At 37.2% G+C, this 17,367-nt stretch overlaps 1 protein-coding gene across 2 annotated transcripts in view; it reads right to left on the bottom strand.

Moving 5' to 3' along the window:
• The window catches only part of AUTS2 (activator of transcription and developmental regulator AUTS2), a 922,207-nt gene that overhangs the window by 610,002 nt on the left and 294,838 nt on the right, over nt 1–17,367 (bottom strand). The gene's annotated exons all lie outside the window — the stretch shown is intronic.

Consider the following 17,367-nt stretch of genomic DNA (forward strand, 5'->3'; position numbering starts at 1 on the left):
GGAGAAAAAAAATCTACTTATGTTCTATCAGTCTAAAGATAAACAGTACATACATCTAGGTGTGTTTTCTTCTAGTTTTTGATTTATTCCTGTTCTTACTCTCTTTTTCTTTTCTTTTTTTTTTTACTCTTTTTCTACACATAATTCCAAATAATACTGTGTTTGTGTGTGCATATAGCTTTTTAAGTAAAATTAATACATTGTAAATATTTTCCCTTGTAGTAAATATTCTTTGAAAGTATCATTTAATTTTGACATAATATTCCAAAATGTAAAAATAACATAAGTTATGCACCGATTGACATAACATGGGGTATTTAGATTGCATGAAGTTTTTCTTCACATCTCACCTGCTACCTCGGAATAATGTCCTAAACAAAGAATTAACAGATCAAAAGGTGTTAACATTTTGAAGAATCGTGAAACATAAAAAGGATTTTGTAAAAGTGACTGTCCCACTGTATTTTTCCCAGCAGTGACTAGTCTCATTTCTACAAATCTTATTAATTTCATAAATGGAAAAATGGTATCTCTTCATTACTTTCAATTGCATTTCTTTAAATATTATCTATACTGCATTCTTCGATATTTAATTCCCAACCTCATTCCAAACCAGACTTTATTGACTGGCAGTAAACTGAACTAATTTCACTGAGGGAAGTTAATAACATGTCACAAGGCTTGTAAAGAATTATTGCTTTGATGATGATTCTTTTTTGGTTAAAAGGAAGCAGTTGGAAATACATCATAAGTTAATCTAACTGTATTTTTCATTAATTTCTCCCCAGTAAGAAGTTTTTCTCAAAGAAATGAGAAATGACTATCATTAAGTGTTTAAACAGGAAGATGTGTATCAAATCTGACACCATCACATAAGGCAAGAAGCCTCCTGACTGACTTTGCAGTAACTTGGACACTGTCATGCTCTAGAGTGCTTTACAGATTTGTAAACATCTCTCAGGGAAATAAAAAAGTGAGTTTAAAAAATTTTAAGAAAAAATAAGAGACTTTAAGATTCTTAAAATTATTTCCTGAGTAAGATTTTCAAAGTAAGTTTTTAAAATAAAATTTCACAAATAGATCATAAAGGTGATTGTTACACAGACAAGAGACACCCTGTTTTCATTTATCTCCTCCATCAAAGATAACCTCAGATATTTGTCTTCCCTTGAGAAAAATGAAAATCAAGATCTTTCTTTTTAACCAGATAGGAAGAAAAGACTATTTATCTCCAAAATAAAACCGAATATGCTTTAAAATTATCTTTTTGAACTAACTTCGTAAGTAAAAATTTTGTAATTTATGATCACTACTAAGAAATTGGTCAAAAGTAACTTCAATTGCCACACAGGTATGTGCTTCTGAAGTAAAAACTTGCTAGACATCTTACATGTAATTCTGAATCATGATTTTACAAAAATACTTGGAAATTATGGCAAAACTATCTACACTGATTTATTTCTTATTATTATAGCACCAACTATTCCTGTAGAATGCAAAGGTTTCTCAGCAATAACACTGTAACACTCAACTGAGTTTATAAGATTTCATTCCTTCTTAGTCAAAATATAATTTGGAAACAGATCTGACCAACAAAGTTTTCAGCCAAGACAACATTTTTTCCTTGGGTTTTGGTAGACAAAAGATAAATTAGACCTTCCTTTCATATGAATTTAATGCACTGGTTTGGCCATTTAATTTTCTTTTTATCACAGTGAAGTAGGGGTGGGCAGGAAAATTAAAAATGAAATGTAATGCATCACAAAAATGCATCTTTTGGGGTTGACAGGAATGGAGGATGACGGTGGTGGGACAGAATAAGTTTCCAAAAGTGATTTGTCCAGAGGCTGTGTTAAGGTGCTCTTTATACATGAACATAAAGAAATGCCCTGACAAACAACATCTCTGTTCACTCTTTCACTTGTTTGTTCAATCATTTGTTCATTCATTCAGCAATTAATAAGTACCTACTATTACTTTGGGTTATAAATATTAATAAAATAATCCCTAAGACAAATCTTGGAGGAAAAAGACATGTAACTCACTGACAAACTATATCTATTATCTGGAGAGACAGGAACAAAGGATGAGGCACCTCATGATACTACCAACTAAAGTTCACATAGTTTTGGAGGTCTAATAGAGTCAAATGTTAGAATTCTAAGCTCCGGGACAAAATTTCAAAAGGGGGTATCCTCCATGCTATGACCCTTGAAAAAATTTCACCATTCATTTTGGAGGTATGTCTTCTATCCAGGGTCCAGGACATATCACATTTACTTTTATGTCTATATGACCAAATTACCCCAAATTATAATTCTGAGTAAAAACAATGACCAGTGCACCAAGCAGTCCCCATGTGGAAGGCACCTGAAAAAAGAAAAACCTAGGCCTTGGTCCCCAGGAATGACAGACTCTCTAGTGGATGACAGAGAATAGCACTGGTGGTGGTGTGTAGAAAAGATAAACCACTTTCTTTTGTTCCAAGGCCTAAAAGCAGCCATTGTACACTATCTGCTTGCTGGATTTGTGCTGCTTCTACTGCTGTGTTAAAGGAGCTATTTCTGGAGCTGACCCCTGCATAAAAGCTGGGGTGAGCTGAGCTTTTCTGCCTATTAGAGTGAGCAGCAGAGCAAAGGGTAAACCTCTCTGAGTAGACGGGTCAGAGTACCCAGACACTGATTCAGGTTTAGCTGACAGCGCCAGGCAAGGCATTTCTAATCTCCCCAGTTAGCACTAAATCAGCATGGTGTACACGAGCCCTTGACAGAGGACAGACAAATGGGACTCACTAAAAGGATAAAGAGCAGCCTGGTGAAGCACAGACGCTGAATACGATCCAAAGCTTTCATTCCTTAAGCTAAAGATGCTTTGCCGAGCCCACATCCATTCAGGGCAAGTCTTGGCTCTTGGCTCTCCTGTAGTAAAACGACGCCTTCTAGTCTGATCCTGAGAAAACAGATGATGCCCATTCCAAGAATTTAGAACTCAGTAATTAAAAGGCATACTCTTGCCTCTCCCTCTATTTTCTGTTGCCTGGAGAAGAGAAAAGTCAAAGCAAAAATTAGGAGGCTGCCATCTGAACCATTGTCGTTACCCAATGCAGGGTAATTCATGGTTTGATTTTCTTCAGGCCCTCCTGACAATCAATCATGCCAAGCCACAGAGCAGAAGAAATGTGACCAAGCAGGAACGTGAGCTCTTTTCTGGGCTGTTCTTTACAAGTTTATAAACACACCCAAAGAAGGGAAGAGAGGAAAGATAAACAAAAACTCTGACAAAATGACCTTTTAAGGAACACTGCCACTGGTATGCTATTAAATAGCTGAGATTTTCCTAACACAATGTGTCTTTTGTCTTTACAGAGTACTGTCTGTGTCATCCTACACATTCTGCAAAGCGTTATTCAAGAGACACTACGATTCCTGGTTTACCAGCGAGGAAACTGAGGCTGAGAAACCCTACATAACATGACTGTGATCACACAGCCAGAAAGATAGAAAGCTGGGATCCTAACCTCACTCAGCGTTCAGACTCCAGAATTTTGCTATTGATCACTCTGCTGTTCCAACATAACATCCTGTTCAGTGTATAAATGAAATTTTTAGATATCAAATCCCATTTACATCCAGGAGGAAAACTTGCTATTTAAAAGACCACTAGGGTGAACCATTTTGAAGAGGGGAAAAAAATCAGGAACAATGAGAATAACCACTCCCTGGCTTGTTTATCTTGCAAATTCAAATGTTGGGCCATCATAGCTGCTGAAGACAAGGCAGATCTGCAAATGCTAAACGTGGGGTGCCTGCCAGTGCCCACCAAACTGCAGTGGGAAAGGGGGCAGTGGGCAGGCTGCCTTACACTCTGAGGAGAAGCCTTTAACTACGTGGACTCTCATACACTAACAAGGTTCGAAGTGCTCACTTAGCAGTTTACAACTCAGGCAAACTTATCTCCGCTTCACACTAGAAGCAGGGAATCACAGATCTCCTTAACAGACAGAAACTAAGAGTCTCCTACTCTCAGAAAAAGAAGATATTATACCCACAAGTGATCTAATGAGAAAGACTGAAAAGGTTGGTCTAGGAAGAAGTATTGGCAGGAAGGTTCTAGGTCCAGTCTTCTGCCTCCCATTATATAACCCATTTCCTCTCCAAAGCCTACTCAAGTGCACTTCCTCTCAGTCTATTCAGCTGGCCTCTCTCTTCCCCAAACAAGAGAGCAACTCGTCACCAACACAACATTAATGTGCAAGTCTAAACTTTATTATATATTATTAACAGCCAGCTATTTTATAGATTTCTAAGAACTTAGGAACTTGTTTAATATGAGAGAGATAGGCTATAATCTAGGAATGTTAAAATGGGGATGTCACTGTAGAATGATCAAACCACCTTAGGAAATGAAATTGGAATTTATAAAAATCACTGTCTGTTGGGATAAATATGTCTTCTTTCTACAGAAAGTACATAAAATAACTGAATTTGCAGAATAATTTCAGACAAAAAAAAGTAAGAATATTTCAAATGAAAAGTAAAAGCATTTTCACCCTATACAAGGAAAGATTGTGAGAGAAATTAGGAAGTAAATAATTCTTGAATTCTACCCACAAGCTGGCCCCAGGTTCATAAAATAAATACCTAATTTTAGCCAAACCATGAGATTAAAATTAAGTATTCCATGTCTACATAGTACTTAGCAGAATATTACCTACGTATCTTTCATTATTTATGTTATAGTAATATCTTTTCAAACTACTATTACCACAAAAACTACCTGTAATCATGGGATAACATTTTTTTTGCATATATAATGACCTATTTGTTTTATTTATTGGGTCACATCGATCCATCTTGATCTCTCTTAAAATCTTAATAGGAAGCTTAATTGACTTAATATTTTAATACAAATCTAACATCTCTTACTCTTCTCTTAAGAAAATTAAAATACTAGCCTGTTTAAATTCATGAAAGAAAATGCCAGAAACAGGAAGGTTGTTTTGCTCTTGAAGTTAAGGAACGATCATTATTAAATACCTGCCATATATGTCAAGCACTCCACAAGGTTGTTTTTTTTTTTAACATTTTTTATTGATTTATAATAATTTCACAATGTTGTGTCAAATTCCAGCATAGAGCACAATTTTTCAGTTATACATGAACATATATATATTCATTGTCACATTTTTTTCTCTGTGAGCTACCATAAGATCTTGTGTATATTTCCCTGTGCTATACAGTATAATCTTGTTTATCTATTCTACATTTTGAAATCCCAGTCTATCCCTTCCCACCCCCCGCCCCCATGGCAACCACAAGTTTGTATTCTATGTCTATGGTCTATTTCTGTTTTGTTTGTTTGTTTTTTATTTTAGATTCCACATATGAGTGATCTCATGTGATATTTTTCTTTCTCTTTCTGGCTTACTTCATTTAGAATGACATTCTCTAGGAGCATCCATGTTGCTGCAAATGGTGTTATGTTGTCAGTTTTTATGGCTGAATAGTATTCTATTGTATAAACATACCACATCTTCCTTATCCAGTCATATGTTGATGGACATTTAAGTTGTTTCCGTGTCTTGGCTATTGTAAATAGTGTTGCTATGAACATTGGGGTGCAGGTGTCTCCACAAGGTTCTTAACATCTAAAATTTCATTTTGACACCACACTACTAACAGAAATTATTTGTCTCCATTTTACACATAAGCAAGATTCTAATATTTCCAATATCAAACTCCTCTCAACACTGAATTAGAATGGACCCTCAAGAGGTCACCTAAATTGATCATCTGCCTGTAATTGTTAGATCCAGATGAAATTTTAAAAGAACCTAGAGAGCCATCTAACCCATTTTATAGATGATAAAAGTGAGGCATCAAGATGCCAAAGGACAGGCCTAGAGTCAAGCCAGAGAAATAGAAATACCAGGTTCCCATCACTCATGCTCTGCTCTCTCTCCACTAGACCACACAGCCTCCCTTGGTTGCAGGAAAGAGAGCACGCTTGACCTAGTTAGGGAGATGGGAAATGCAGCAGAGTGAGCAAAGAAGGGGGAGGAGGCAAGGCTGGGGGTGCAGCTTGAGCCCCACTGTTGCCTTCTGGAAGACAATGTGTACACCCTGATGCCCTGGCAAAGTTTACAAAGGTCAGAGTTACAGTTAGAGAGGTCTGCAATGAAGCTTTGGTATTATGCTACTTCTTAAATTACTTTTTAAAAAATCATCTATACAGTAAAATATTGTAATATTAGATTTCCTAGGGTAGAGATTACATGAAGTATGTTTGTAAAATTCACATTACAAAGTGGTCAATAAAGAGTTAACTATTAGGACAACTTGCACCCTCTCTATTGTAGCAAAAGCTTTCAAGTCCCACTCCCTCAATTCCCAATGCTTTTACAGCAGTGGTTCTCATTTACAACAGATTGCTGGGCTCCACCCACAGAGTTTCTGGGGTGGAGTCTGAGAAATTGCATTTCTAACAAGTTCCCTAGTGAAGCTGATGCTGCCATACTTTTGCTTCGATAGTTTTCTCCTCTGTTTTCAAAATCTCCCCGCTTTGAGAAGCACAGCTTTCTGCCCACTTAATTTCCCTTATGCAATGTTCTTTCTACGTAGCAATTCTCAGTCTAAGCAAAACTTAAGGCTGTTTGCTCATATGGAGGAAATGAAGCACACACAGCAAAGGGAGATTGTATAAAAACACTTTTTGGGCATATAACCCCTAGTTCAACATGATTACAACCTGTGGACCCTACATGTCAAAATGTTTGGTTTTATGTTCTGTGGAATTTTACTTTTATGTGAAAAATGATCTTGAATACCAGAACAGAAGATACTGCAGTGGAAAGCTTCTCTTTCCCACTTCAGTAAGATCCCATTAACTTGGACCAACAAGAGGGAAGGTTAGTCTAAACTGCTGAACAATTATGATGACAAAGTATTGATTAATAAGTGTCATTTTATTACTTTTAAGTCAATTATCTTGATCTAAGCAAGGTCAACTGAAGGCTTAACTGGCTGCATAAATAAGCGAGTAAAACTATTCATCACTTCTCACCTCAAAAGTCTGCCATGGCTCCCCTGGCCTCACTAACAAAATCCACCTTCTTTAGCCCAACATTAAAAGCAGCAAAAGTATCATCCACACCGACCCTACACCACCATGCCCTCCAGGCAAAAAGGGAAACACATACTGCTCCTGGTACAGGAGGAACACAATGTACCTGCTCCCATCTATGTGTCCAAACCAATCCATCCTTTAAGGTTCTACTCAGATGCCATATAGCACTTCCACACTCCCAATTTCAAAATCACTCCTGCAATAACCCTATTATACTGAGAAATCCAAAATTATGAAAAATAAGACATGTAAATATTAAGATCTCCATATAGAAACCTGGACACAGATGTTTTTAGTAGCTTTATATTTCATAACTGCTTGGAAGCAACCAATATGTCCAGGCAAATGGATAAATAAAACCGTGGCACATCTAGACAATGGAATATTATTCAGTGCTAAAAAGAAATGAGCTATTAGACCATAAAAATACATGCATGAAACTTAAATACATATTATTAAGTGAAAGAAGCCTATGTGGGACGGCTGCATCCCGTATAAGGCAAACTATACAACATTCTGGAAAAGGCTAAACTCTGGAGACAGTAAAAAGATCAGGAGTTGACAGGGATTGGAAAGAAGATGAGGGGCATGATTAGGTAGAGCAGAGAGGAATTTTAGGGCAGTGAAAATACTCTGTATGATACTACAGCAGTAGATACATGTCATCAAGTATTTTTCAAAAGCCATAGAATGCATAACACCAAGAGTGGACCTCAATGTAAACCATGGCCTCTAGGTGGTGATAAAGTGTTGATGAAGGTTCAGTGACTGTAACACATGTACACTCTGGTGAGGGTTACCGATAGTCCTGGATGCTGTGCCTGTGTCTGGAGACAAGGGGTATGTGGAAACGCTGTACTGTTAGCTCAATTTTGCCATGGACCTAAAACCGCCCTAAAAAGCAAAGTCTACCAAAAAATGACATATATATATATATACACACACACACACACACAATCTTTTAATATAAAGCATGATATCTATCTATCTATCTATCTATCTATCTATCTATCTAGATTACTTTTCTGATCTCATTAGATGGTGAGATCAGTATCACCATCCTAAGGATAACCAGTTTGTGGAGGATTCAGTTAATAACAATTCAAGTTAATAAGACATGAAGATAACTAAGAATTAAAATGCTGGATTCCAGTTAGTTTTAAAACAGAAAACCAGCATGAAGCACACTCCTTCCTGAAGGACAAATTACAAATATTTCTTTCTCTTCTGTTTCAAATGTCTTCATAAGACTATAGGAATTTTTAAAGCGTCTTTCCAATCATCATAGAAATTGACTGCAAATGCCTCCTGGAGTTTGGATGATGCTATTTGAGGGTGGGAAAGGGGCGAGAATACAGGGAAGCCTACTTTTCTTTTAATACTTTCCAGGAAAATTTACCTCAGAATCAAGTTACTATTTTTTTTTTTTTTAATGAGACCTCAATGTTACTCTACTGATAGAACGAGGTGAGGTTGTGGCTGGTTTTGTTAAGACTCCAGACATGGCAGAGTTTATAGGACAAAGCCAGATTGGCCCCTACACACAGCTGTTTCCATGAGATATTTAAGTGACTGTCCAGCTTGGCTTCATTACTGGGTTTTAGAATATATCTCTCAAATCACAAGGTTAAAAAAAATCACACTGTACTGAATGGCTTACATTAGTTTCATTAATGCCTGAATTTCAGTAAAATCTTTCATCTGGGAATTATTCCAAAATATAGGAGGTTCTGTCACTAATAGAAGCCATTCCAATGGAACATGTGTTTCCTTTGCTTTATTCCCATGATTAAATGTCTTTTCAGTGTCCTTTTATTTATGATAATATACACAGTCACATCACTCCCTTAATTAACATCAGAACCCCTGAAGTTGTGTTAATCCTTTGGATGATGGAGAAACTTAGAAGGGAAAGGCTAACAACAATAATGTAGTGGTAATATTTCGAGTACTTAGCATGTACCAATCACGGTGTAAGCTATTTATATGCACTGCCTCCCAAGGACACTTTCCATCTTACACTAGCATATGCATTTCATTATAAGGCACAGGAGAACAAAGGGTTTGGGGACCCTGGAGAGCTTTCAGAAGAGAAACAGAAAACAGAGCCTATCATTTGGAGGGTAGGTTTTGTGCTTTAGTTTCCTATCTTTAAAGTGGGAATGAAAATATTTATCCCTCATGAAACAGTTTTTTGAGGAAATATATGAGATAATGCAGGTAGAGTGCCTGAAATAATAACCATCCCATGGTGGACCTGTCCTCTGGTATTGTTAAGACACTTTTAATGACAGATTCTAAAACTTCTAGATACTTCACAGAGTTCCCAGTCATGCCTTTAAAAACCTTCCTTTAGCACCCTCCTCCATATGCTCAAGCCTTAATGCAGACTGTAGGAATCCTCTGCCTACCTCTAATAATAGTCAAGCAACCTTGTCCCCTGCCTGTCAGATCTGTACCTCGCATCAATATTTACCTAAATGCAGACATGCAACAACTATTCACTGAGCACCTACCACCTTCCAGCTGTGGTCCTAGGCACTGCAGATACAGCACAGGAGAAGGAAGAGAAAATCCTTACATTATACTAGGGGAGAGACTCTGAGAAGGACAAAAACAAGTGCTGAGGGATATGTGCCATGAAGGAAGTAAATAGAATGAGGGTGATGAAGCAGATACTAGGGAAACACCCTCAGAATGACATTTAAACAAAAGGATGAGAGTTGAAATACACTGTGGCATGCAAAAAAACATTTCAGGCTCTAAGAGTAAAACTTGCGAAGACCCTAAGATGGGAAGGAACTTGGCACAACTGACTAAAAGGCTCTTTCAATACCCAACTTAAAAACCTCCATGACCAATGGTGTGAAAAACCTATTTAACCTTTAGAGGCAAAAAATTGCTTCTATGTCTAGTGCAGTTAGATGACTGACCACAGCTCCTGTCTGAGAACTGGAAAAGCTAAAGGTCTCCAGCACACTGGTAACCTATGACTTCAAGCATCCACAGTATTACAGAGTATAATGGTATAGCAAAATAGGACTCTTACAAATGGATAGTCCTTATCACCGAAGGTATGTGAGGCTTGAAAAAAAATCCAGAATAAATAATAAATAAAAAACATGATTCTGAATAGGCAAAATATTTAACTTAAAACTGGGTGTGTCAACATAATCCTGGTGGTACTTTTATGTGAATTAAAGTGGAAAGGAAAGGGCAGAAAAAGTGCCTAAAGCTAGAAACAAGTGGCATTGCCATTAAAAGAAAGGAAATAAATTGTATTAGAGAAGGATGAGGAAGAAGAGGGAGGAGTACAGGAGAAGGGAAGAGGAAGAAAAGGAAGAGGGGAGGAGGATCAAATTAGATTAGAACTAAAGAAGGTTCAGGCTAGAAGAAAACTCGGAGAGGCTATTCACTTCTCCCAGTTAGAGGTAAGGACAGAGAAATCTGCACACTTCCAGTGATCTGACTACAATTAGTTAAGTCTAGACTTATGATTTTTTTAGTACTACTGATTTTGATTCACTCTGTGCAAGATTCTAGAATGAATTACCAAAGGAGACTTTTTGTGTATTTAGAAAAAGCAGCAGTGATCTCAGGAGTCAGCATGAGTTCACCAAAGATATCTGGTCAGAAAAATCTCATTTGTTGGTTTGTTTTTAAAAAGTAACCAGAGTATCAGGGTCTTGTGATGAATGCTATGTGTCTGGCAAATATCAGATCTTGGACCACATCCCTGTGGAAGGAAGGTGAACAAGGCAGGCAAGTCTAGGTGAAAGATCATAATAAATTATGCAGACTAAGGGGATTATTGCCAGCCTAACAGCAGCACTGAAAGGTGAGACAGGACCCGGGAGAAGAAAAGTGAGGGGGAAGGAAAAGGAGGAGGAAAAGGAAGAGGGAAGAGGATGAAACGGGAAAGAGAACGTGGAAGTAAAAACGACAGAAATTTTTAAAGAAATATTTTAAATGCCAACTGAAAAAAAAAAAAAAAAAACGGGGAGGAGGACAACATTTGAAGTGCCTGTGCTACTCAATATGGTAGAAAACTAGCCACATGTGACTATATAAATTTAAAAGAAAATGAAACTCAAAATTCAGTTCCTTACTCACACTGACCACGTATCAATTACGTAAGTGGCTGGAGGCTACTGAACTGAGTATGGCAGATACAGGACACTTTCATCACTGCAGAAACTTGTACTGGACAGAGCTTAGGGGATAAAGAAGACTTTTCTTCTGGATTTCAGGAGTGGCATAGTTTCTTGCATACCACATAAGATTATCCCCTTTTCTTTCACTGGAAGTTGGGGACACAAATATAGTCATATTATAAACGTACATATGATTCCTATTTTGTAACTTTGGTGCCCTTTTGCTTATTCTAAAGCACCCAAAATGGTTGCTGCCAAAATGGAGGTCAGTTGTGGCTGCACAAAGAACACACTGAAATTGCTAATGCCAAAGATATACCCCGTGCATGTAGATTTTATAGCTTATTATTATTCACTTTGGTACCTGGCCTGGGGGTGGAGGAGGATGGCTACAGAGAAAATCTTTTAATTTAGATAGAAAATTATTTTAATTACCGCTAACAGAAGAGTCTGGTATGAGCCTCAGGCCAAGACTTAGATCCTTTGGAACAGAGGTCTCCTTAAGAAATTAAAGACTTTCCCATCTCAACCCACAGGGCTGGACTGTGACCTCTAAGAGCACTGAAACAAGGTAAAGAAATGTGGTCATGCCTAGTTAAGAAAGGTATCTTACTGTTATTTATCGTTACCTGTAATTTCTCTTGTTTTATATTATGAAATATCTATTGATTTTGTGTCCCAAATTGAATTATAATTTGCTAGAAAGCAGTCTATATCCCTTCAAGCAAATAATAGCATATTGCTGAGCACAGAGCAGTGAGCAATTCATATAAGGCATGTGGTAAAAATCTCAGTCTAGCTATTCCAGGCTATTTAGTTATCTCACATTCATTTTTCTTGACTATCTTTTTGAGTATCATCTCATACAAAAAGCATGTAGGACTTGGAATAAGCATCATAGACTCTGATCCTGGCTGTGACTCTCAGAATGTTCATACGTCTGCCAAAGACCATCAGATACACAGTATGGAAGCCACTGGGGAATTTTTAAGGAAACAGTTTGGATAGGAAAGTGATGAAAAACCCAGCTTGCAGAAAGCCTTTAGATGAGGACTTCAGCCCAAGCCTCTCAGAATCTATCCACACCCCCCCACACTCTTGAGTCCTGAACTCAAGGCTTTTTCCTCTACTCCTGTTTGACTCCACAGGTTGAGCCTCAGACCCAAGTAACTAGGATGCCCAAAGACATCAATGGAAGGAGAGAAGCCAAGGTACATGTTGTTTTTCAATCTTTTGTTTTATGAGTAGGTAATTATTTTACTGGCATTACTTCGAATAAGTTAACTCATACATCTATTTGTTCAGGTTACTGCCATGAGATTGGGTCAAAATTTGAATTCCTATATGTGTATTTTCTAATAATCTGATGCTATTATAGATCCTGTTTCAATTTAGAAGATTTTCCTACCTACCCCTGCAGATATTTCAGATCCTTATGGTCTAGACAATTCCATTTCTACAATTCCAAATTATTCCATTTCTACATCAAAATTAATCTCTACAGGACCTTTACATTGAACATAATACCTGTATTTATTCATGTATATATAGAAAAAAAGAAAAATAAGAAAGTTTATCAAACAAGCTAAATTACTCTCCCTCCTCCAAGTTAAGAAATTACTCTTTTTCCAAGGAAGTAGTCTCAACATTTGTTTTCACACAATTTTAGATCATTCCATGTCACTAAGGCATTTTACAGAATAAATCTAAGTTTATAAAAGGAGAATAATAAAGGACTAAAAGAGAAATAATGTATTATACAATATTATATTTCATTTTATAAGAGGTCAGCCACATCAAAAATAGTAAAATGACATGACTTCTGAAGCTACATAGAATTCAGTTCAAATAACAACTGTACCACTAAACAACTTTATGACTAGGGCTATAGCTGGCCTATTCAGAACCTAGTACAAATGAGAAAAAAGTGCCTCCTCTGGGCAAACACAGCCCTTACCTGCTACCTGAGCCGATTACCCTCATGCAGTGAACAATTTTTGTAACTATATGCGGTAACCCTGTACATATGTGACTCTGGAAAAATCCCTAAGCTTCAGCCACCTCATCTCTAAAATGAATGCAATACCATCTGCACCTCATGGGGTTGGAGGAAGGATTAAACAGGGTAAAAGAGATAAAGCATCCAGCATGGAGCCTGGAGAATCAGGACCGGCAACCTAGGAAATATTACTTATTACCTCTATGCTTCCCTCTGGCCACTCATCTGTATGGTCAATATCCCAGGTACTTCCTAATAAGAATGGATTAGACTCTCCACTGAAAGCAGTTAATGTGTTTCAGGATTAGGCACTGCCTAGGAGCTCTGTAACAGAAGTTGGATGTTGACACAGCACTTGAGTGTTAACGCTCCCTCTCTGTATGTCCCAATGCTTTGCATGACACTGACCACTTAACCTGTATCTTCTTCATTCCACTTCTCTCTAAATCGATTGCTTGTTGTAACCAAATATTGTAGTATACCACACTAGTATAGGATACAAGTTTTAAATTTCACATCATAAATTCCATCTGGGAAAGCCTTTAAATCCACCCAATGACTGTAGTGGATAAACAGAAATCTTACCCACATAAACCCCAAAACCTAACCACTCCCATAATGTTCAGTCATTTTTACTCTGGGAACAAATCTGAATTCTTTTTTCCTAAATTAAAAACTCATTTTAAAGAAAAGTAGTATTAAACTACTCCATAAACATAATAAACCACACTTAAATCTTGGTTGCAATAAATACCCCTTGCCTACAGCTATTAGATTCCACAAGTGAAATTTTAAGTTTGCCAGCAAACGGTATTTATTCTGAATGTGATGTGCTTTCTGTGGCTTGATGTTCTATTGTTTTTCTTTCTGATACATGGGATGGGGGTAAGGGGTGGGGAGGGGATCCTGTCCAAAAACTCGTAACATATTTATTGAGGAGACAAGAGTGCTATCAAAGATCACCAGTTTCATCACTGTGAGGGCAGTTTTGGCCTTCGGACAACAATATCAAATGGTGGCAACTTTGCCTCTCTTTTGCTTCCTTAGTGATTGATTAAGGTTGTGAAAATTAGTTTGAAAAATGAGCAAATTACCTAGCAAGAGTTAAAGATTTGGGACAAGCATGTTACTCAAAGGCCTGGCCAGCTTTTCAAAATGAGCCGTGACATACATTTGTTCAACTGAAGAACCTGCTGGAAGTAGGGGGGTGGATCTTACTATTATTTGATGAATAATTACTTACATTACTTATTCAAGGTAGGTAGCGCAGGTAAAAAGGATCACAGAGAAGACAGGTGTATGTACAAATTATCCCAAACCTCAAATTCAGCCCCTGACATTTAACATCCACAGGCTTAGATCAAATATTTCACCCTAACACAACGCCAAGTTGGAGCTGGTAGGTACCCACGCAAGGGACCCAAGAAGTCCAGCTAATGACAGAGCTGGGACTGGACGGTTTACATTCACATCACTTACCCACCCTATAGCCAAGGCGGTCTTACGTCCCAATCCTATAGTCTAAAACTTCTTGTTTAGACTATGAAACTCATTTATTGTACTTAAAAACCCTGACAATTATTCATAAAAGCCTATTTTTAAATTCTATAAAAATATTTACATTTATTAAAAAAAATCTTCAATTTGGTCATTCCTCTAGCCCTAAGTTCATCATTTTTATAAGACAGCAAGCTGAGTTACCTTTACATAGCTTTTAAGTTTCAGGCAATTTGAAACCTAAAAATATGAAAAGAATTCAGCCAGTGATAACGTAAGTTGCCATAACTTTTCCAAGAGGCAATCTGATAATGCAGGGTTTAAAGAAAATAAAGATATATAGTCTCTTGCACCAAAAAAAAAAAAAAAAATCCCCCTCAAAGATGAAAATGATGAGACTACTAGATTGTCCGTCAAAGTGTGATTATTTCAGTGAAAAAATCTGGAGCAACCTAAAAGTCCAACAGCGGGGACTGGTTAAAAAAGCTGTATGATGGAATGTTAGCTAGTATTACCATTTAACAAATGACTACTTACTGTATTTAAAGATGCACAAGACAGTAAGTTACAAAAACCATCAGGAACAATATGCACAAACTGATCCCCTTTTTGTTATTTTTATCACACTCTTAAAATGACTTGAAAGGTATCCTGAAACCAAGACATCACTGGGTGGGGGGAGTTGAAATATGTTAAGTTTTCTCCACTAGTTCATCTGTATTAATTAACTTTACTAGTTGAAAAGTGTGGTTTATTATGCTTATGGAGTAGTTTAATACTACTTTGTTTTACAATGAAAGACTGTATTGATTTTTCAGTAAGAAAATTGGTTTTGATAAACACTTTAGGTTTCATCTTATTCCTGATTACATTTAACAGATTGAAATTTTGAAGATCATTACATTTTTAATGTATAATATTTCTGGACACATCCAAAATCACTAATGTAACACTTATGGCTCACATGCAAATGAATTAATTCAACAAAAACATTCACTAAGCATCTATTTACTAAGTGCTCTCCCATGGCTGGGGATGTAAAGGTATTTCCCTTTCTTTTAGGAGTTCATAGTCTATAGAGAATGAGAGAAAAGCAAGCAATAATTACTACACAGTGAGAGAGAAGTGTTAATGAAAAGAAACATGTACAAAATCACATGGGATCAAGGATGAAGCTACCAGGTGGGCTATGGTGGTGGGAGAAGGGGTCAGAGACCAGGTATTAACCAAAGATAGAGAGTTTGCTAGGAGGGAAAAAAAGGGCATAGCCTTGTAGACATAGGATCCACATGTGTGATGTAATGAAGATGCGGAACAAGATGGGGCCTGTAAACTGCTGGGGCTATGGGGAATCATGTTACATGGGAGAGAACAGCAGGAACTCCTGTAAAGGAGAGAAACTGTAAACGGCCTTGAAAGGCACACTAGGCTTTTGGAAATCTTCTGGAAGCACAGTAGCAACGCACATGATTTTATATCACCAGGGAGATAAGAAAGACATCATCTACCTCCCCTGGCTTCAGCTCTTACCTTTAGACTATGATTCCCTAAGGTGTGCCTCTAGTCCATATTCCCAGTTGTAACTGGTTTACCTACCATGAAGTCATGCTCCATGAAGTCCAACACCTCCCTCAAACTTTAGATGTCCCACATCAAACTCACCACATCTTTGAACCTACTCTAGAAAGTCAAGCCAGAACCATCCTCATTCTTTCTTCTTTCTGCTCTTACGCCTCCACACTTTAAAAAGTTGGAGAATTTGCCTTAAAATTTTTCAAATCTCTTGCTCATTCACTGAGCACTTGCTCTTTAGTTAACCATCTCACATATCTTGGTCAGATACTTCAGTCTCTTAAATGATCTCCCATACCACAGTACAATCACTATGAGTGACTTCACCAAGTAACAAAAAACAACACTCCACCCCCTGGTTTTAAAGCCTCTGAGGGCTCCCTAGTGCCTACCACTTAAAATGTCAAGTCAAACTCTGCCTCCTAATGAGGTTTTCTTCAGCTTCCTACTTTACTAACAGTTTGTTTAAGGGAGTTTCTTAAATATTAACACTTGGTTCAGATCTACGATAAAGCCACCTCATAAGAACAAAGCAACAGGGAACAAATAAGTGAAAATATACAAGTAAGCAAGTGTCTCTCCAATAGCACTGTGCTGTACTGAAACATGTATTCCTTATTATCTGTTCCCTGTGAACTCTTTGTTAGTATTCTGCCTGAAATTCTGTAGGTGTTCAATTAATTTGTTTAACAAAATAAATGACCTTTAAAAAACCAAATAAAAGAAGTTCCTGATCACTTCACAAGAAATGTACAATTAAAAATATAAACTGCTTTATATATGTGTGTGTGTGTGTGTATATATATATTGCTACCATATCTCTGTGTATAAGATTTTTGATAATAAGTTTCTTCCTAAGTATCATCTTCCACTCAGAAAAGATTCTTCTGTGGGTGAATCTCATCTACACATTCCATCACAAACATCAATTTCACCATGACAATTTACCAGCATCCCAGACCACCCACAAACTGTCTATTAACATAGGAGACGTTCTTGAGTGCTGTCTAGAGTCTTAAC

The sequence above is a fragment of the Camelus dromedarius genome, chromosome 24 (assembly GCF_036321535.1).
Source record: "Camelus dromedarius isolate mCamDro1 chromosome 24, mCamDro1.pat, whole genome shotgun sequence".
In the NCBI taxonomy this organism is placed as follows: Eukaryota; Metazoa; Chordata; class Mammalia; order Artiodactyla; family Camelidae; genus Camelus; species Camelus dromedarius.